This window comes from Dermacentor albipictus, chromosome 2 (assembly GCF_038994185.2).
Source record: "Dermacentor albipictus isolate Rhodes 1998 colony chromosome 2, USDA_Dalb.pri_finalv2, whole genome shotgun sequence".
Lineage (NCBI taxonomy): Eukaryota > Metazoa > Arthropoda > Arachnida > Ixodida > Ixodidae > Dermacentor > Dermacentor albipictus.
In genome coordinates this window covers 69099930-69121840 of record NC_091822.1, presented here as the reverse complement: position 1 = coordinate 69121840, position 21911 = coordinate 69099930, and the positions used below count along the sequence as shown (strand labels likewise).

General features: G+C 46.4%; 6 non-coding genes across 6 annotated transcripts; all 6 read left to right on the top strand.

Moving 5' to 3' along the window:
• The first annotated feature begins 67 nt into the window (after positions 1–67).
• TRNAA-UGC (transfer RNA alanine (anticodon UGC)) lies at positions 68–139 on the top strand. The gene has a single exon. It is a non-coding gene; the product is annotated as a tRNA-Ala (tRNA).
• Positions 140–435: 296 nt separating this feature from the next.
• Positions 436–507, top strand: TRNAA-UGC (transfer RNA alanine (anticodon UGC)). Its single transcript has one exon. It is a non-coding gene; the product is annotated as a tRNA-Ala (tRNA).
• A 297-nt stretch (positions 508–804) lies between these two features.
• Positions 805–876, top strand: TRNAA-UGC (transfer RNA alanine (anticodon UGC)). Its single transcript has one exon. It is a non-coding gene; the product is annotated as a tRNA-Ala (tRNA).
• A 297-nt stretch (positions 877–1173) lies between these two features.
• TRNAA-CGC (transfer RNA alanine (anticodon CGC)) lies at positions 1174–1245 on the top strand. The gene has a single exon. It is a non-coding gene; the product is annotated as a tRNA-Ala (tRNA).
• A 5188-nt stretch (positions 1246–6433) lies between these two features.
• On the top strand, positions 6434–6505 carry TRNAA-CGC (transfer RNA alanine (anticodon CGC)). The gene has a single exon. It is a non-coding gene; the product is annotated as a tRNA-Ala (tRNA).
• Positions 6506–15798: 9293 nt separating this feature from the next.
• On the top strand, positions 15799–15870 carry TRNAA-CGC (transfer RNA alanine (anticodon CGC)). Its single transcript has one exon. It is a non-coding gene; the product is annotated as a tRNA-Ala (tRNA).
• Positions 15871–21911: the final 6041 nt, after the last annotated feature.

Genomic DNA, 21911 nt, shown 5'->3' with positions numbered 1-21911 from the left:
CACTTTCTAGTAGCTGCTGGATGTGAAGAACAATAAATGGTCCTCACAAGACTCCGTTTATCGTTCCGGGGGTGTAGCTCAGTGGTAGAGCGCTCGCTTTGCATGTGAGAAGGCCCGGGTTCAAACCCCGGCACCTCCAGTGTGGTTTATGATTGAATTTTTTATCACTTTATTTCGCAACACTTAGTAAGCAATTCAACTGTTTAAAAGAACGATACTACTTCAATTCCACATAAACAAGCAATACTTGAATTTCTCGCGCTGGCGTCCACGTCGCTACAAGCGTCGTTTTTTTCATGACAACGCTTAAGATGATTGCAGGCACATCAGGTGTGTAGCAACAAGCCTGATCGAAAGGAAGCTTTTTCCACTTTCTAGTAGCTGCTGGATGTGAAGAACAATAAATGGTCTTCACAAGACTCCGTTTATCGTTCCGGGGGTGTAGCTCAGTGGTAGAGCGCTCGCTTTGCATGTGAGAAGGCCCGGCTTCAAACCCAGGCACCTCCATTGTGGTGTATCATTGAATTTTTTATAACTTTATTTCGCAACACTTAGTAAGCAATTCAACTATTTAAAAAAACGATACTACGTCAATTCCACATAAACAAGCAATACTTGCATTTCTCGCGCTGGCATCCACGTCGCCGCAAGCGCCGTTTTTTTTCACGACAACGCTTAGGATGACTGCAGGCACATCAGGTGTGTAGCAACAAGCCTGATCGAAAGGAAGCTTTTTCCACTTTCTAGTGGCTGCTGGATGTGAAGAACAATAAATGGTCCTCACAAGACCCCGTTTATCGTTCCGGGGGTGTAGCTCAGTGGTAGAGCGCTCGCTTTGCATGTGAGAGGGCCCCGGTTCAAACCCCGGCACCTCCAGTGTGGTTTATGATTGAATTTTTTATCACTTTATTTCGCAACACTTAGTAAGCAATTCAACTGTTTAAAAGAACGATACTACTTCAATTCCACATAAACAAGCAATACTTGAATTTCTCGCGCTGGCGTCCACGTCGCCAAAAGCGTCGTTTTTTTTCACGACAACGCTTAGGATGACTGCAGGCACATCAGGTGTGTAGCAACAAGCCTGATCGAAAGGAAGCTTTTTCCACTTTCTAGTGGCTGCTGCATGTGAAGAACAATAAATGGTCCACACAAGACTCCGTTTATCGTTCCGGGGGTGTAGCTCAGTGGTAGAGCGCTCGCTTCGCATGTGAGAAGTCCCGGGTTCAAACCCCGGCACCTCCAGTGTGGTTTATGATTGAATTTTTTATCACTTTATTTCGCAACACTTAGTAAGCAATTCAACTATTTAAAAGAACGATACTACGTCAATTCCACATAAACAAGCAATACTTGCATTTCTCGCGCTGGCTTCCGCGTCGCCACAGGCGGCGTTTTTTTCACGACAACGCTCAGGATGACTGCAGGCACATCAGGTGTGCAGCAACAAGCCTGATCGAAAGGAAGCTTTTTTCACTTTCTATGGCTGCTGGATGTGAACAACAATAATGGTTCACACAAGACTCCGTTTATTGTTCCGGGGGTGTAGCTCAGTCATTCTGCTTCCGGCAGCCGAGCTGAGCGGTCAGCAGAATCATGGGCTCCAGTGGAGCAGCGACAGCTGCCACTTTTGGCCGCAGAAACAGGCTTACCGACGAAGACAAGGAGTACCCGTTTATTTTGCCGCAACTGCCGAAAGGACGAGTAACGATCAACACCGTGTTTTTACACGGGGATGTACGTGCGAGACCCTACAAGGTTGAAGACGTCAGGGACGTCCTATTGCCGACGGGCCTGCTACCTGACGTGGTATGCATAGGGGCGTATCAAATTAACCACGTCTGGGCGGTGACTCTCAATGATGCGACTGCCACAAAACGCCTGCTGGCCATGAAGGAAATGCAAGTGAAGGGACGACGGTGCGTCATTGTTGACCCGCAAGACCAGCAGGTGAAGCATAGGGTTCACTGGCTGCTGCACGGCGTTTCCGATGAGGACATCCGGACGGCGTTCGCAGCATTTGGCAAGGTGGAAGAGGTGCCCCGAGAGCGGTGGCGTGTCCAAGGCATGGGAGACAAGACCTCTACTACCCGGACCGTCCTCCTGAAGCTGAACAGCGGCGTAAAACTGGAAGACCTGCCTCATCAGGTGTGTGTCGGCGGAGAGCTAGCATTGGTGGTCGTTCCCGGAAGGCCCATGCAGTGTCTGCGCTGCCAATGCACGGGACACGTCCGCCGAGATTGTAAAGTTCCCCGCTGTTCAAGGTGCAGGCGTTTTGGCCACGTTGATGCTGACTGCGTCAAATCGTATGCAGCCGTGACAGGACCAGCAGCGAATGACGTTGCTGCAGAGCACGTTATGGACGTGGTCGAGACAGAGGACGCCGCCAAAGGAACCGGCGACCTGGTTCCGACAGCGACAGTCAGTGGGACATCGACCGTCGGCACTGAAGGCACGGTGGCTGAGGCTGGCGAGAAAACGAGCACGACGGTACAGGTCCTGTCTTCAGTGGGTCATGCTACGGGGGGCGTTAACGACGAGGCACCCGATGACGACACGACAGCAATGCTGCAGGACGAGGACACCAACGACGGTGAGCAGACTGCCACTCTCGGTGCCCCAGTCAAGCGCCCCCACGACGCGACGAAGGACCGGGACGGTAGTGCAACCAGCACCAACGAGGGGCCACCACCGAAGGCGCCTCATGGGAAGCGGATGGGCTTCAAACCAAAACCTAATATTCCGCCTGAAAAAAAAGCCTGTTGTCAAAGTGGGGTCAGTGACCAACGCCAGCAAGCCGGAAGGTCCGGGAGGCGGCTAGCCGAGGGCTAGTCGTGAAGGGTAAGCACCATGCTCCGGGCCTACTTTTTTTTTCCTTAGTTAAGATGGCTCTCTTACCGTCACTTACTATCGCCACATTAAACTTGAGAGGGTTGGCGGCTAGTCGTAGGCAAAGTCAGCTCCTACGGTTGGTTACTGGCCAAGGCATAGACGTACTAGCCTTCCAGGAGACCAAGTTTGACGGAGAGGAGGAGACCGGGAGCATGGTGCGGCGTTTCACTACTAGATATTATGCGGTCGTGAGTCACGCGGTAGGGACGTCCGCCGGTTGTGTTATGTTTGTAAAGAAGTTGCCTGATCTTGTTGTTCAAAGTGTATTTTCATGCCAGTCTGGAAGGATTGTTTTTTGTGATTTTGTTTATCGTGAAATTGAATATCGAGTCATGTGCATATATGCGCCGAATTCTGTAGAAGAGCGCACCCTATTTTTTGAGAACCTCTTTCAGTATATTTGCAGCGATAAGTGCATGATTTTGTTCGGGGATTTTAATTGTGTTTTGAGTGCTCGGGATAGAGCGAATAATGCCGGTATTCGTGATAGAAGCAGCAGTGTGTTGACTAAACTAAGAAGTGAAAATGAACTGGACGATGTTTGCGAGTGTCTGGAGGGGGAGCGGGACGTAATGTACACGCGATTTCAAGGTATCAGTCACGCGAGGTTAGACCGCATGTACATATCGCAAGACATGATTCCAAAGTGCCATAGTTATTCTGTGGCACCAGTATCATTTTCAGATCACTGCTTGGTGAAATGTAACATAGGCACGGAGAGGAAGAGAGAATCTTTTGATTGGGACCTATGGAAAATGAACGCGTTACTACTAAAAGACCAACCATTTGTAGAGGCAGTACATGAGGCCGTTAGGGAGGTTTGTGAGGAAAATAGTCAAACAACAGCAGAGAAATGGGAAGGGTTCAAACAAAACGTAAAAATGAAAGCCTGTGAAAGATCGAGCTGCTTACAGTTTGAGAAGGAAATGAAAGAAAAGAGCTTGCGAAAGACACTTAAGCAGCTGATAGCGCTTGAGTGCGAAGAGCCAGGGGCGTGTACACAAGATGTGCGAACCATTAAAGAAAAAATCGAGCAGCTCGACAAAGAACGGTATCAAGGTTCGATTGTGCGCGCCAGAACAAATGCATTAGTAGCTGGAAAGACGCCCACTAAAAGGGCGCTTGGACTTGAAAAAGCGCAAGGTCGAAGGAATCACGTCGATAAGATTCTATGGAATGGCACAACTGCTGACGACAGTAAGAGTATAGGTCAAGCGTTTTTAGAGTATTACCAGTCCCTCTTTGCGTTTCACGAAGCGAATGTAGACGAGTTCAAAAACGTCTTCCTCTGTCGCATGCCGCGATTGAGTGACGACACAAAAGAACGATTAGAAGGGAAAATAACAGAAAGCGAAGTTGAAAAGGCAATTGAGGATTTGAACCAAGGCAAATCACCTGGAGCTGACGGCCTGGGCGCTTGTTTATATAAAGCTTTCAAGAAGGAACTGTCACCGTTGCTAGCACGGCTGTTTAATGATGCGTATGAGAACAAAGCTTTGCCACCTTCTTTTGGCAAAGCGCATACCATACTCCTGCCTAAGAGTGATTAAGTGGAGAAACTTAGGCTAGTGACATCTTACAGGCCGATATCTTTAACCAATGTAGATTATAAAATTTTCATGAAGGTTTTGGCAGCCAGACTTCAAAGTGTAATAAAGGAAATTGTCACAGATCACCAAACGTGTGGGATCAAAAAAAGGTCGATTTTTTCGAATATTCACACGATGCGGTGCGTGCTCGAGTGCTGCGACGTCACCTTGGGCGGAGTCGCAGTGCTTCAGCTCGACCTCGAGAAAGCCTTTGATTGTGTCTCGCATGGTATTTTGTTTTCTATTTTACATCACGTTAATATTGGTTCCATCATCGCTGAGGGAGTGGCGTTGGCGTATCAGAACTGCACAACACGCTTAATTGTGAATAAATCATTGGGGGCCCCCATTAACGTCATGCGTTCTGTGCGTCAGGGCTTCCCCCTCAGTCCTCTTTTGTTTGGAATTTACATATAAACTATGTGTTTGGCCATAATTGAAAATGATCAAATACGCGGTTATAATTTGGCAGGCACAGAAGTCAAGCTCTTGGCATATGCAGATGACATCGCAGTGTGTTGTACAGGCAAACAAAGTGTGACGGAAACGATAAGGGTGGTGAAAAATTTTTGCGATGTTACGGGCAGTAGAGTGAACTGGGGCAAGTCGCTTGGTTTGTGGCACGGAGAGTGGGCTTCGGCCCCTGACAACTTAGCATATGTGAGCTGGATAAGAACCCCGACCAGATATCTAGGTGTTCCCATGGACAGTTACAAAAATAGTGATGAATACTGGATGAACCAAACAAAAGAAACTAGAGAAAAGGCAGAAAGGTGGAAAGGCATCAACCTGTCCATTTTCGCTAAGGCAACGATGTGTAACATGTTTTTTATTACGAAGTTGTGGTATGTCATGCAGACGTTCTACAGTTCAAGGGTAAACGTGCAAAAGCTGCACAGAGTGTTCGCGGTTTTTATCTGGGGCTCTACCTGGGAAAGGTGTAGCCGAACAAATCTGTTCAGGCACGTGAAGGAAGGGGGGCTGGGTTTGGCGCATCTTTTTGTTCGACAGCTTGTCAACCGCTTTTTGTTTTTTCGCGATGTGCGCGATCCTTTTTTGCGCACCGTATGTCAGCTCAGGTTGAGCGACGCATTGCCTGCATATGTTGTTAGTACGGCAAGCATGACCGGAACACTTCGTGGTTATTTTAAGGAAGTGGCTGACACTGTGCGTTTCCTTTCAGTTCGTTTTTCAAATGATTATCTGTTTGAAGTTAAAAGGAAAAAACTGTATAATGATGTGTGCGACACTGTGTTCCCAGTGCCGTTATACAGAACCATACACAGTGGAGGGCCAGGACAAGACGTCCTTAAACGGGTGAAACGAATGCAGGTGCCACCAGGGGTTAAAACCTTCTTTTTTAAGCTCCACACAGGAACGCTCTCTGTTAAAACGTTTGTGGAAGAACGAGGCTGTCTTGTGCCGTGGGGATCCCACTGCTTGATCTGTCAGAAGCCGGAGACCATTGATCACGTTTTCTTGCATTGCTGGGCGGCTGTTTTCCTTTGGGACGTGTTAAAGCGAAGCTGAAAAAGGAGTTACCGGTAGACCCCCAAGGGATCAGGTATCTGCCAGTTAAGGATGAAGACGTTGTACCGTATGATCTTATTATGCTGAATGCCCTCCACTCTATATGGCGAGCTCGCATGGCCGGGTACCATTGCGACGCCGACGCTCTGCCAGCGCGTATATATTTCAGAGAGTCTATGTCTTTATTTATTGAAATGCAGAAAATGCAAGAGTGTGTACCGGATTGGCTGTCGAGGCTCGAACCTCTGACAGTCATGAAGAAATTTTAATTTGACAACGTCAGTCCTATGCGCATAGACGGCTTTGTAGCGCTTTTTTGTTTCTTGCTTTCTTTTTCTCTTGCAAGAAGCTTGCATTTGTGTCACGAGTGTGAAATTCATATGTACGATGTTATATTGAAAAGCGGCCATAAATAAAAAAAGGGGGGTGTAGCTCAGTGGTAGAGCGCTCGCTTCGCATGTGAGAAGTCCCGGGTTCAAACCCCGGCACCTCCAGTGTGGTGCATAATTGATTTTTTTTTATCACTTTATTTTGCAACACTTAGTGAGGAATTCAACTATTTAAAAGAACGATACTACGTCAACTCCACATAAACAGGCAATACTTGCATTCCTCGCGCTGGCATCCACGTCGCCACAAGCGCCGTTTTTTTCACGACAACGCTCAGGAAGACTGTGCATCAGGTGTGTAGCAACAAGCCTGATCGAAAGGGAGCTTTTTCCACTTTCTAGTGGCTGCTGGATGTGAACAACAATAAATGGTCCACACAACCCATACAAAAAAATTAGAGAACGCATGGAAATATTTTTGGTCAATGTTGAATTTTTATTGAGGAATAATTGAGAATACGTTGGAGAATTGTTGGGTTGAGTGTTGAGCACTCTTGAATATTGGCCACTGAAATCAAATTGAAACACCATTCGGTACCTCAATGTTGAATAATTGTTAAGTTACCATTGAAAGTCCATTGTGCTTAAACGGCCCGTTGTGTTCGTTTTGTTGAATGGTTGTTCAGTTACCATTGATTCTGCGTTGAACTAACGTTGTGGTGGTTCTGTTGAACTGTTGTTGGGTTATTATTGCCACAGCATTGAAAAGCATATTGCGGCACAGTTGAGATGCCATTGACATTTCAGAAGTCGCCATTGAAATATGATTGACGTTTCGTTGGGCTAGTGTATTTTTATTCATATATTGAAATTGCTTCGCTATTCACACTTGCATGCCCCGGTGCCTGCTCATAACTTTCCCAAACACAAACAAAATCAAAGGAGAGACTGATCAACATGAAGTACCTTTATTTACACTAAAGATGCGTGCACGTGAAACATTATTACAGTACATAAGGCACCACTACATCGAACCTGGAGACACAGGCTAGTACCTACAGCACTCTAGCAGTGTAAATACATCTGAAATAACCTATACATATGAATCCAATCGAAACGATCATTGTGCTCTTCACTGTCGACTTAAGTTTATGAGTAGAAGGCAAAGCGACTCAAAAGGCAGGGCTTAAGCATACCCTTGTAACAACCAACTTTGAACAGATGAACACTTGGAGCTGCTTGCATGTGAATACACAAAAGACATCTGAATATGTTACATTAAAATGTTGCGCACACTAACACATCACAGGAAGAACTACGGCTGACTGTGAGAAGGCAAAATAACCAACTTGAAACAAATGACTTCACGTAAACGTATACAACCTTTAGCACACGTCTTTTACCGCGATTAAAATTTAATGAAGTACCAAAGTAGACTTGCCTGAGCTTTGTATTCGAGATATATATATTTTCATGTTGCCCAATTATTTTATAAAATAACATCACTCAACTTAGATATTATTTGACGAGACATCATTTAGAAAGTTGTCGGGCATGATGAACACCTGAATCGTGTTTCTGACAAGCCAGGATTTCTTTCTTCAGAAATAAACTTGTAAAGCTTTTGTGTAATGAAAGCAGCTTATCTCCCTGGCACAAGCCAAGAACAAACAGTACACCATTTGATTATGTTAATTTGGGGAACAGAGGAGTTCGTTAGTGGCATTTCCTCAATTTAGTGAGCTCATTTTCAGGTAAACTTTCTGGACTTGCACAAAGCTAATTAAAACACTTTTTGGGGCCTTTTTTCCTATACCCAGCAACTAAGTGCTACCTCAGTCAATAAAGAGATAAGGAAAGGCTAATACCTTGAACGATAAGAGAAAAAATAATTATTTAGCACGAAAAATTGGTAGTAACACATGGCTAACACAATTACAAACAGCCAAATAAATGGTCACCTGCACTTTCAGTATCAAGCACCCCAGAAATAGTCTTACAGTATGAGAAAAGGTTCCAATGACTCGACAGCCCGATTGCTGACACAGTGAAAAACGCAAATAAATCATATACGAAACACCAATTACCTCAATTTCGCAAATAAAATGTTATTAAAATAGCACTAGAATTTTGCTGCATAAAATACATAAAGTTTGCATAAAAATTGGGACAAAGCAGTAACTGAAAGACACAGGGAGCTGCAGCGCACCCATATTGAAAAAGATTACAAGGAAAATGATATATATGCATATTTAAGTTTACAATTTTCGCTCCAACATATAGAAAAAGAACGGATGCACTTAGAGCATAAAAAGGTTCATGTGCCTGGAGAATGCAGCGCAGTACAAAGAAGCGTCATGAGAACCGGAAAGTAGATCTTACTACGAATGCTTGCAACCTACAATCAGGCATGTGCCATGTCATGCCTTGAATGGATGAATTTCATAAATCTTACACACAAAGGAAGTTACCATCACTCTTATTGGCTTCCTCAGGGGACTCCTTGAAATTGAACTAGAAAAATGTACTCAGTGTCAAAAACATAGAGAAGATAAGACCCTATAGCGTTCTTCCTGAAATAGCGCAAATAACTTCATGTATCAATTCTATGGACACTTCGCCAATTCGGTGTACATTTATATTTCACAACCACCCAAACAGAGACGAGAAGGAGGAATTAAGGTAGGAACACACATGAACGCTGACTCAAGTAGAAGTTTATTCGTGAAGACGAAGATTTTAAACATACTGGCCAACTTCACAAAGAAAAAGCCATGGATGCGCAGCATACACAGCCCGGCACAACAAAAAAGGACCGAAATACGTCCTGTAGAATAAACATGTGCGTCAAAAACTAACAAAAACAAGAAAACTGAAAGGTTTCTCCTGTAAGCGATAGTAACGAGAAGTACTGTAGCAACTCTTTCCCACTAAGGGTCACAGAAATCTTGCTTATGAATATTTCTTCGTGATCAATAAATAATGCTACCATAAGTCCTTTTGTGTTGTGGTCTTTGTGATGAAACAATCGTTCTTTCTGCTCTATACCGCAACACCAGAGGAGTTCCAGAAGCAATATTTATTGATCACAAATGAAACAATTGCATAACCAAGTTATCTGTTGCCCTTAGTGGGAAAAAGTTGTTCTCAAAAGAGTATTTCCCGTTGGGTAGTATCACTTAACGGACAAATCTTTCGCGTTTTCAATAGATTTGACCGATAGTTCTCGTTTTTCACGCACGTTTATTCTACATGACATTGCTTTTTCATATTTTTTCTTGTCGCACGTGGCTGTTTCTGCCACGCACGCACGGATTTTTACCTTTGCCAAGTTGACCAGTGTGTTTAATACCTTTGTCATCAAAAGCAAACATTTAGTAGAGCTTGCGATCGTGTGTGCTCCTACCTATTTCGTCGTCCGCCTCTGTTCGTGCTGCTGTTTACAGTACCCACGTATCACTTGTTTAGGCTGGTAAACATTCTAACAAACAAAAGTAAATGCTTCCCCTCAAAAGGTAGCCCATCCTTTACTACTAAACGCCAGAGCAAATCGAAAGTAAGCCTTCACAGCGTCCATGCGGCAGCTAGTACACCACAGAGCAACACAAAAAAAAGTTGAAAATCCCACTTGATGGAGATTGGCAACAGAGATGCGAGCTTGCTAGTGAATCAGCCACATATCAACGGGTTTCTCTTGCACGACGCCAAGGTGCTTTTGGCGTAGAACACTTTAGCATCTGGGAATTAACTGCATACGTAACCTGTGAGAAGGGAATGTGGACAGAAAATGAGATTACGCGGATTAAGAATCTGCCACACACTGCACATAACTAAGCACGAAATAGACGTACACACTATACTGGCAAGTAAAAATTTGCGACTCTTTACGAGTGCCGTCGAGAAAAGGTAGGAATGGGTTGCTATGGTAAATGTTAGCTAAAACACGCACAGCGATGTTTCACAGTGGGGAAAATATTCCCGGCTCTCTCGCAGAACCAAAGACCACGCGACCGTGCATAGCCCATCTTTGGGTAGAAGTCCAGTAGAAGGAATGACCTAAACATACGCCGAGAGCGATGCGAGCGTGAGCGTGCCTGTACGAGTGAGAACACGTACCGCTTCTTTGAAGCTAGCCGCTCCGGCGTGGCTCCGATCATCCCGCGCGATGTGTGTGCAGAACGTCGCGTACACGCCCTTGCGCGTTTTGCGCGGTAGCGTCCGCGCAGGGAGCTAGCTTCATGCACGCGCCACTCTTCAGACAGACAGACAGAAAAAAATTACCGACGATTACGTTACTTCCTAATGCGAAATTTGAGCGCAGCAAATAAGCTGTTTCACCTTTTCGATAGATTGAGGCAACACATGTATGCGCTATCACAGAATTTTTTTTATTTTTCACACGTATTCCTTTAACAAAGACTCCACTAACAGTTCTTGACAGTCATGAAGGAAGCTTTGTGGTCGGAGAAATAGACTGATATATGTTCGACTTGGTACACCAATGCTTGATTCTCAAAGACGAGATCTATACAAGTGCCTCGCGAGGTTGTCACAGCCGTGGGACGCGTTACGAGCGAGAGGAACGGGATGTTCTCCCGCATAAGTGTTAGGAAATTGCTGTTTGTCTTTATGTCAACATTAAAGTCCCCCACTACTAACATCGGTGTGGATCGATGGACGGTTAATGCGAGTTGCAGGAAGTGCACGACGTCTTTCGTGAGTGCGGTAGGGGCGAAGTAGGCAGCTACTACCAGCAAGCCGTTGGGCAACTTTGCGGCGCACAGTTCGCCAACTTCAAAGTTCGAGCCGGCGCTTTGACAACCGGAGACTCGCAGGAAGGGGTGGGAGGGGGGCGGCGTGTACACCCAGCGGCAAACGATGGGGGCAGAAAGAAGCGCGTGCAGCAAGCGGACAACACGATAAAGGGAGGAGGGAAGAGATAGCAGCGACTGACTGATGCCGCTGACGCCGATAGTGAGTCAACCCCAGCTGCGGAGTTGGTTTCAGGGACAACGCCGCCGATGCCGACACAAACAATATGATACCCTCGCTTCCGCAGCGCTAAGAACCAGGGGGGGGGACCCTTTCCTCCTCTTTCTGCATGGCGGCGACGGTGTTCTATGCAGTCACGTTATCTTGACTCTCTAGCGGCGTCAGCGGCATCCAGCGGTATCAGTCGGTCGCTGCTAGCGCTGGGGGGATGAAAGGGGGGCGGAGCTGGTTACGAGGCCGACGACAACGCCGACGCGAAACCCAGGAACGGACGCCAAAGAGCTGCGCTCTAAAACTTTATTCATGGCATGTGAGTTTGGAGTCTTCTGGGTCCCTGGACCACCCCACCGCGCAAACGGTGCTCGAGTGCGACGCTTAGCTCGAGGCGACAACTCGCCGATTGGCGCTCCTTTCACTTCTGGAAACAACGCATATTCGGATCGGTCCAACTCAAAGAGGCAGCAGAGAACGGTGGCATGTTTCGGTTATCGCTTATTAAAATTGTACAGTACGCTTTCAACGGCAAACCGCCGCGCTAGATAAAGATGCTTACTGCGGTAGTTTTGGCGGTGATAGACGATAAGGTGAGCCCATCGGCGGCTGTGTTCTTTGACCACGTCACCACACCTCTGTTCATTTGCGCTGTGTATCCGTGTACAGTCACCGCGCGGAAGCTGTGACTAATCGGGTGGCCGTTCTCCGAAAATCCCAGAGAGGCGAAATATATTTCGCGGTGCGCCGCATCATTAGCCGCAACCTAAATCGAGGCGCGCTTAACCGCTACGGCACAAAAGGTGATCACACACACTAACCGTATTGTATACGATGAGCCACTACGGAAAAAAAAAATTCTGATGTTCCACATGCCAAACCCACGATCTGATTATGAGGCATGTCGTAGTTGGGGACTCCGTATTAATTTTGACTTCCTGGAAATTTTTACGTGCATACAATGCACAATGCACGAGCGTTTTTGCATTCCACTCCTTTGGAATGCGGCCGCTGCAGGGATCGTATCCACGACCTCGAGCCCCAAGTTGCCACGGAGGCCGCCATAGTTACGAAATGCGTAAGCGTGAAGTGCAACACTGCCTTCCGGTACGAGTGTGGTACAAGCGTAGCACAGCTGCACACCTGCTGCACGATTATTTGTCGCGGTCCTCCTAAACTCGTAGTGCCTGCCTACATACCTCACGTATCGGAACGCGATAACAAGCGCTTAGACGGGATACGTGAACCCCCAATAAAAAAATTACCGACGATTACGTTACTTCCTAATGCGAAATTTGAGCGCAGCAAATAAGCTGTTTCACCTTTTCGATAGATTGAGGCAAAGAAATCGAGCAACACATGTATGCGCTATCACAGAATTTTTTTTTATTTTTCACACGTATTCCTTTAACAAAGACTCCACTAACAGTTCTTGACAGTCATGAAGGAAGCTTTGTGGTCGGAGAAATAGACTGATATATGTTCGACTTGGTACACCAATGCTTGATTCTCAAAGACGAGATCTATACAAGTGCCTCGCGAGGTTGTCACAGCCGTGGGACGCGTTACGAGCGAGAGGAACGGGATGTTCTCCCGCATAAGTGTTAGGAAATTGCTGTTTCTCTTTATGTCAATATTAAAGTCCCCCACTACTAACATCGGTGTGGATCGATGGACGGTTAATGCGAGTTGCAGGAAGTGCACGACGTCTTTCGTGAGTGCGGTAGCGGACTCACGAAAGCGGTATCAGTCGGTCGCTGCTAGCGCTGGGGGGATGAAAGGGGGGTGGACTGGTTACGAGGCCGACGATAACGCCGACGACGACGCGAAAGCCAGGAACCCAAAGAGCCATTTGTGTAGCCAGCCCTCCTCCACAGTCTCTCCTCCTCCCTTCCATCATCCTCCCTCGCCCGGAGAGCCGACAGCGCGCATGCGCGGTGGCGGAGCAGATTCGTCGGCGAGCTGGTTACGAGGCCGACGACGCGAAACCCAGGAACGGACGCCAAAGAGCCATTTGTGTAGCCAGCCCTCCTCCACAGTCTCTCCTCCTCCCTTCCATCATCCTCCCTCGCCCGGAGAGCCGACAGCGCGCATGCGCGGCGGCGGAGCAGCAGATTCGTCGGCTAGCTGGTTACGAGGCCGACGACAACAACGCCGACGACGACGCGAAACCCAGGAACGGACGCCAAAGAGCTGCGCTCTAAAATGACGTGGCCACTGTACAAAATTATCACTGCGCAGAGAAGCCGATCCTTGTGTTCCAATTGTGTTCTCTCATACAAATGAAGGAAACGTTATTAGACAGGAACAAATGAAGCAATGCAATTTTACGCACATGGGGCGCCGCTGACTCTTCGCCTACCATTGTTTCAAACGAAGTGACGGCGGCAGCGAGAGTTAGTATCGCGCGCATTTACTCCGGGGCATGCGGTTTGCTTCAACAAAGTGAACGGTGTGCTTAAAATTTCAAGCTCGTCAATGTCAAAATTGAAAAGAAGGCTTCGTGCCCAAGAAAACGAGATTACTTACCTATCTTCAGAAATGCGGCTGCGACTGTTTCGGGGTGCCTTCTCTCCAACAGGCATCATGGCCACTGCCGCGAAACTCATCAAAACCGTCAGGCTCGCACATCACTAGACGACTAGTTGTTGGGTGAGCCAAGCACTTCACCAGATAAACGTCCCACTTATCGTCGTTAAAGCATTTCACTAAAATGTGCGTCATGATGTCCGAAAAGAAAATACTTTCATCAAGACGCACGAGCCGTGAACCACCGCACAACTGCAGCCGAATAACTGAGTCCGAAAGCCGTTCACAGCTTCACATGGCTTCGCTATCGTATTCAGTTATAAAAACCTTTCAAACACAAAATAACAGCACTTAAGAACCACTAATTGATTAACAATAATTTTTCATCAATTAACTTTCATAAATTTTTGAGAACTACCGAATTTATAGCGTAAACAATAAATACTACGACCAAAAAATGTGACTACGAAACTAGCGGTAACCATGTGTACTGTTGCAAAAGTGTGCGCAAAACGACGCTCGATTGCGCCCGTTTGCGTGCACACATACACACCCGAACGCTATCCTAACGTTTGTCGCGCCACCTATAAATAAAAATTACTACTAGTTTTGCTACTTTTACAAAAATAAAGCTTTTAAAATAGTTTGTAGCGTTTTTGCAGTTGACAAGGTGACAAGTAAGGTACAATAAGAGTCCGTTCGTTACCTGTATTTTTTTCATTTCCCTTTGGTGTTCTTGACTGAACATACGAGACCTGCAGGCTTGGAACATGAAAGGACGACAGTTCGGCGAGGCTCAAATAAATCGCGTGCTTCTTGCAAGGCGAGAAACGGGAGCAGCCGCAGATACAGCGATTAGCTGTGATACTGTTGCGGCTGTTGCTGAATCTGAAGCTCTTTGAAATCAATGGTTATAGCGGCTGCGCGCTGCGATCTCAAAGCGCGTTCATTCTTTGAACTCTATTACCACGGACATTGGACAAAAACTATATTTGCTTTACGGACAGAGGGTACGTCACAGGAAATTCGAAGACCTCACCCGTGTATGTTTGTAGCGTGTGCGCGCTTGCATCCTACGGTTCCCACACTGCGTCCGATGCTCGAAGGTAGCGTCGTCGCCTGTCGGCACCTGTCTTATCGCCGGCCGCGATGCCGCCGTGTCTACTTTTGGGGAACTCCACATGCGCGTAGTCACCGTGTTGGCAAGTGAATTTCGCACTCTTCTGCTCCACAAAACGTGCTCATTTCGGATCGTACCAATGGTTATGTCATCTAGTGTATGTTAAAACGACGATGGCATTTGTACACCGGCGAAGAAATAAACCGTTATGAACTTGGGCGGTGATGAATCTAGTCTAACGTTGCAGTTTTTACGTAGCGAAAATGGTTACGAAAGTGCGGCGGTCCCGGAGATAGGCGGTTCAAAGCGCCAGCTGTAGCGACAGCACCAGGAAGTGGCAGGCGGTGCACACGCCAAGAATTTCAGAGCTTACTCGCTTACGAATGAGAGGAGTATGCGCGCGCTCGTGGCCTATTGGTTAGAGTACAGGGCTCGACGGCCGACGTTCGATTCCACCCCATCGGTCACACATAATTTTTCTATTAATGAAAGCGAGGCGAAAGAAGAACCTACCTGCCGCAAGGTGACAGGAATGAGGTTGGAACGCATCGCAAAACATGTTTGGAATGTCTTCATATGCGAGTCCTAATTATTGTATACTGGACTCAACTGCTACACAACAAAAGAACAACTAGAAAAATCAACACAAATTACCCAATAAATTGTTTATTGAGAGCAGTCAACGGTAATATTGTTGTGCAAGGGTTGAGTGAACTCAATTGCTCTTAAAAATTTGTTGAAGTCCATTGTTTCAACAATTCCCCAACAATATATCAATGTTTAATCAACACTCATTTTTGTACGGGAAGACTCCGTTTATTGTTCCGGGGGCGTAGCTCAGTGGTAGAGCACTCGCTTCGCATGTGAGAAGTCCCGGGTTCAAACCCCAGCACCTCCACTGTGGTGTATAATGAAATTTTTTATCACTTCGCAACGCTTAGTAAGCACTTCAACTGTTTAAAAAAACGATACTAGGTCAATTCCACATAAACAAGCAGTACTCGCATTTCTCGCGCTGGCTTCCACGCCTACACGTCGCCCAAGCGCCGTTTCTTTGACGACAACGCTCAGGATGACTGCAGGCACATCAGGTGTGTAGAAAGAAGCCTGGTCGAGAGGAAGCTTTTTCCACTTTCTAGTGGCCGCTGATTGCGAAGAACAATAAATTGTCCACACAAGACTGCGTTTATTGTTCCGGAGGTGTAGCTCAGTGAAAGCGCCCCCGTGGCCTGAGTCGACATCCGGCCACTATAGTGTACAGACGTGGCTGTCATGAGCTCCGTCGGACCGGCATCAGCGGCCTAGCAGGGCCGCGGTTCTAGGTTTTTTGTCAACGAGGATCCTGATTATCAGGTGCTACTGCCTCAACTACCAACAGGGCGACTTGGTACGAATACTTTATTTTTGCATGCTGATATGCGTGCAAGGCCATACCGGGCGGAAAACTTCCGTGACATGCTGTCGAGCATGAAGTTGCTGTCGGACGTTGTCGCCCTAGGGGCGTATCGAATGAGTCATGTGTGGGCCGTGACTTTCAAAAGTAGTGACGAAGTGAAAGAACTGCTGTGGGCAAAGGAGTTGAAGGTGAAGGATAGACCATGCATCGTCGTCAACCCTGGAAATCAAGCAATGCACCTCAAGCTACACTGAATGTTACACAACGTGCCGGACGAGGACATTCGTGAAGCCCTGGCGCCTTACGGCCGAGTCACGGATGTGGCAAGAGAGCGGTGGCGGGTGCACGGCCTTCAGGATAAAGGTTCTTCAACGCGCCTGGTCATCCTGATGCCGAGGAAGGGCTTTGGGGCGGACGACGTGGCTCATCTCTTACGGATAGCCGGTGAGGAAGCTCTCGTGGTGATTCCTGGAAGAGCACCGCTCTGCCTTCGTTGCCGCAACACAGGACACACCCGACGCGACTACCACGTCCCGCGCTGTGCCCGTTGTCGTCGTCACGGCCACGACGAGTCGCAGTGCGTGAGGACATACGCAAACGTGATGGGGCCGACGGCTGCAGATGAAAGCGCAGAACTTCTTATGGACGAAGTGGATGCCGAGGAAGCCTCTGCCGGGAGCGCCAACGAGGTGAAGGTCATAGCGATACAACCACCGAAACCGCAGGGGCAAGCGACTGCCGGAGCGGTAGGTGTGCGAGGAACGCCTACGCGCCCTGTGAGCAAGGGCTCGGCCGTCGCCGTTCATAAGCAGGACATCGCGGCCAAACAAACGCCTGCCGTCTCGACTATGGCATCATCTGACAACGAAGCGATGGACGTTACCAATGCTGTTGTGGCGGTCGGGAAACGAACACGCGAAGAATCAACAAGCGACGGTGGGCAAACTGGCAAACCGAACAGCGAGGAACCACCGCCAAAATCGGTGGTAACGCGCCGGCCGTCATTACGGCCGACGCCGAATATCCCGCCGGACAACAGACCGGCGGCGCCAACGCCAAAGTAGCCGTAGGGACTTGTGCCTGCAAAGGCACTCAGACGCGAGCTTGCGAGAGCCCAATGCAACCGAAGGGTCGGGGAGGTCAGCCGCTGCTCAAGGAAGGTATTTTGTGGACTGCACTTCAATGTGTCGCGAAACAGCTGCTCTGTCCGTCAGCACTTGTAGACGTAACGTAAGTATACCTAGAAGTACTACGTGTGATTATATACGGTTTTCTTTTATGCCTACCTTTCCCGCTTATTAACAATGGATTTGAAGAGGGGAATACGAGTTCCTACTATTAATGTACGCGGCCTCGCTTCAAGACGGAGGCAGTACCAGCTCAGCCGACTATGCGTTGAAAATGATCTCGATATTATAGCTATACAAGAAACGAAAGTTGAAAGCGAGGAGCAAACAAACAAAATGGTAACACCTTTCAGAACATATTATAACATATGCACATGTCACGCTATCGGCGCGTCTGGTGGATGCGCTGTCTTGGTTCGAAAGGGTATTGGTATAAATGAAGATATGGTTACTGTGAGCGAAAGCGGGCGTTTTATTGTTCTTGATTTTTCTTTTAATGGATCACAATGGAGGATTATATGTGTGTATGCGCCAAATAATATCAATGAAAGATGTCGTTTTTTCTCGAATCTAGAAGAGTACCTTCGTTGAGACAAGTACATCATCTTTCTTGGTGACTTTAATTGTTTGTGTCATGCAGAAGATCGTGCTAAACGTAAATTCCCACGGGACAAGAGTGCAGTGATATTGAACGCCTTAGTAAATGACTACTACATAGAAGACGTTGGTCGCATTTTGGCCAGTACTTTGCAGCGGCAATTTACACACTATCAACGAGGCAGCCAAGCACGACTTGACAGAGCTTACATCTCGTTAAATCTTGTGCCTCTATGCGATAACTATGTCGTGAAGCCAGTGTCCTTTAGCGATCACAGTATAGTGTGGTTTGCACTCGGTGCCAAGCCAAAAAAGCAGCGGTTCGATTGGACACTTCGGAAATTCAACGAAAAACACCTAAGTGGTGACAAATTTATAAACGATGTAAAACACGAAATTCAAAGCATGTTGAGCAATGAGAGTGTACCTTGGGCAGTAGTCAGGGGCGTAGCCAGGGGGGGGGGGGGCTTATGGGGCTTCAGCCCCCCCCCCGAAATTTTTTCGTGCTCTCCATGCGCCGCCGGCCAAAGCAACCCACGGCGCCGGAAATCATGCTCGATTTTTTCTAGAATGTCCTTTTGACGCTCGAAAAAAAAAACATTTTAGCGCGAACATTGAGAAATCGGGCTGCATTTCGCGGCAACAGCCCATGCACCGGGAGTCACATATCGTAACGCAAAGAGCTCCATCCGAGCAGAAAGTTCCAAAGGCGCGGCGGGCGGGCTTGTCGCGCCATCTTGCTGAGGCCGCGGAATCGGGAGCGCTTGGATCTCAATTCTGACACTTTATGGGTATATAGTTCTAATAAACGTTTCATGCGAAAGGTGCATTGATATTTCCAAAGTCGTACTTTAGATTTTGAATTCCGAAACATTGTGGGCTTAATGTTGTTATAAACATTTGACGCCAAAGGTGCATTGACTTTTCTAAAGTCTTAGATCGGAACATACAACGAGACAAGCCAAATCAACACACTTTCAGAGAAGTTGACAAAACACGCAGCGAGATACGATGAGACGAAGCATTGTGGTGGTTCATTTTTGCCGTCATGTCGCATAAAAAAAATAAAAAAACTTAATTATGTGGTTTTACGTGCCAAAATTACTTTCTGATTATGGGGCACGCCGTAGTGGGGTCTCTGGAAATTTCGACCACCTGGGGTTCTTCAAAGTGCACCTAAATATTAATACACCGGTGTTCTCGCATTTCGCCCCCATCGAAATGCGGCCGACGTGGCCGGGATTCGATCCCACGACATCTTTTTTCACGTACGCCAAAGCATCCATGTCAAGACACTAAAGCCAGCCAGGGTAACTACATTCTTATTTATTTTTCTACTTTGTTTTTTATTCGTGAGGACCGATTGAGCCTCTTAAAAGCTTACAGTGGAAACATTCGAATTCACCGCCCCCCAAAAAAGCAAAGGCCGTCATTTCCGCCGGAAAGGTGTTGTTTACTATGTTTTTTTCGATTGTCAGGGGCTATTACTGATAGAATTTTCTAAAGCCGGAGAGGCTATCGATCGTTTCCGATATTGTGAAACGCCGGATCGGCTGCGCGGGGCAATCAAGAAAAAACGACGTGGAAAATTGACGAATGGGGTCATCTTGTTCCACGAACTGGCTATAGTGTTGGGCTGCTGAGCACGAGGTCCCGGAATCGAATCCCGGCCACGGCGGCAGCATTTCGATGGGGGCGAAATGCGAAAACACCCGTGTACTTAGATTTAGGTGCACGTTAAGGAACCCCAGGTGGTCGAAATTTCCGGAGTGCTCCCCTACGGCGTGCCTCATAATCATAAAGTGGTTTTGACACGTATAACCCCCTAATTTAATTTTTAATTTTTCCACAGTGCCCGTCCCCACGTCGCTGATGTGGTTAATACAAAACTGGCAAAGTTCAAGTGAGAAACGCTGCAACATGCGCCATAGAGCTAAGATCTGTCGCCTTGCGACTTCAACCTTTTGGGGCAAATGCAAAAAACAGCTTAAGGGAAACAGATTCGCGTCGGTCGATGCCGTGAAAGAGTCAGTTGCAGATTTGTTGAAGCAGCAACCTAAGGAGTTTTATGAGATGGGAATCACCCGACTCGTTATTCAATGGGATAAATGTCTAAATGCTCATGAAGACTACTTTTAAATTAAGTACCCCGTTTGTCATATATTTGCATTGGCTCACTTTCATTTGACTCGCCCTCGTATATTTTGTAGAACGGCTTTATACAGGTGCTCTCTTCTCTGTTGGGACAATAATTTCGGTGCAATTGCTCACGACACACGACCGGTGAATGCTGCTCCTGCGTAATACATTGGAATAAATGACAACGTCATTGAGATCTTTCACTGGCCGTTGCATATGTACAAAAATGTAAACAAGGCTGTTGAATGACAAAGTTTCATTAACATGTTTGTCCTCAGCTTGTTAATTTCATGGCCTTTACATTTTTCATATCAGTGGCATAAACATCTTTGCTTATTTCGAACTAATATAGTTCTAAGGTTCGTGTGATATTTTCTTTACTTATTAAATAGACAAAAAAAACATGGAAGCATTGATATCAGTTATCTTGAGCACAATTTCTGGCACATACGAGTATATCTTTTTATCTTAAAATTACATATATTGCTTGTTTTGAAAGTGCGTAGCGTTCAAGAATTCGCTTGCAGCATCTTTGGCAATGGCAATGCAGTCTTTATTCATGTATTTGATCTCTCGACAAATTGTTTAAGAGGAAGCTTTAGCTCGGGCCCAACTCCGACGCGGTCTATTCAAATAAATGTAAAACGCAGAAACGCTTTTCTTAGATAACCACTGGATCACTTTTGATGAACTTTGTTGAATTTGAAAGAGTTAACTTCTAGTATCTGTTGGAAGCGGAAGTTTGATTCAGGGCCTGAATCTTGTTTAAAATATTTTTAAAAATATGAAAGTGCGAAAAAATAGACGCACTTCGTTTACAAACTGAAAGCTCTTCATCAAAAACAGATATCGTGGTTCTTCAAATGGCATCTATTATAAGAGTCAAAGCGGACAAATTCGGTGTGTCCATTTGTATCTTACGTGAATTAGTTACGTGGTGCACAAGGGTTCTGCAAAAGCTGTATTTCGATAGTGCTAAATTGTTTGAGATTCATTTGTAACATATCAATTTTGTCCGCTGTAGATGCACTATTAGATGAGATTCACAGAATTGCGATATTATATTTCATTTTTGAGTTAGAGTTTTAAACATGATAGTTTAGTTTCCTGAAAATTTGAGATTTGTGCCAATTTTTAATAAAAAGTTGACAACCTAAGTAAAAAAATTCTAAACCAGAAGACAGTAGAACTTAAGTTTTTCTTTTAAATGCAACAAACCTGATCAAATGTTGTGCAGTGGTTGCCGAGAAAAACTAATTCACCTTCTACATGTATTTAGATAGGAGCATCCGAGATAAAGCTTCCTCTTCAGGAGGAGGCCAAGCTGCAACGTGAGCCCCCCCCCCCCCCGAACGAAATTTCTGGCTACGCCACTGGCAGTAGTATGGGAAGACTTTAAGGTTCGCGTGAAAATGGTTGCGATTGAAGTAGGAACTGTTAGAAGACACAATGAAAAAACGAAAGAAAATGAGCTCCAGAAGGAACTAAGTTTTCTGATTTTTATGGACAGTGCGGAACCTGGAAAATTTAGTGGTGAAATCAGAACAGTTAAAAACGCGATGGAAGCTATTGACACGGAAAAATATAGAGCAGCAGTTATTCGGGCACAGACGGAAAGACTGGGTTGATAGAACGCTGAACAAACACGCCATTGCCGATGAAAAGAGGCACGCAAGGAAA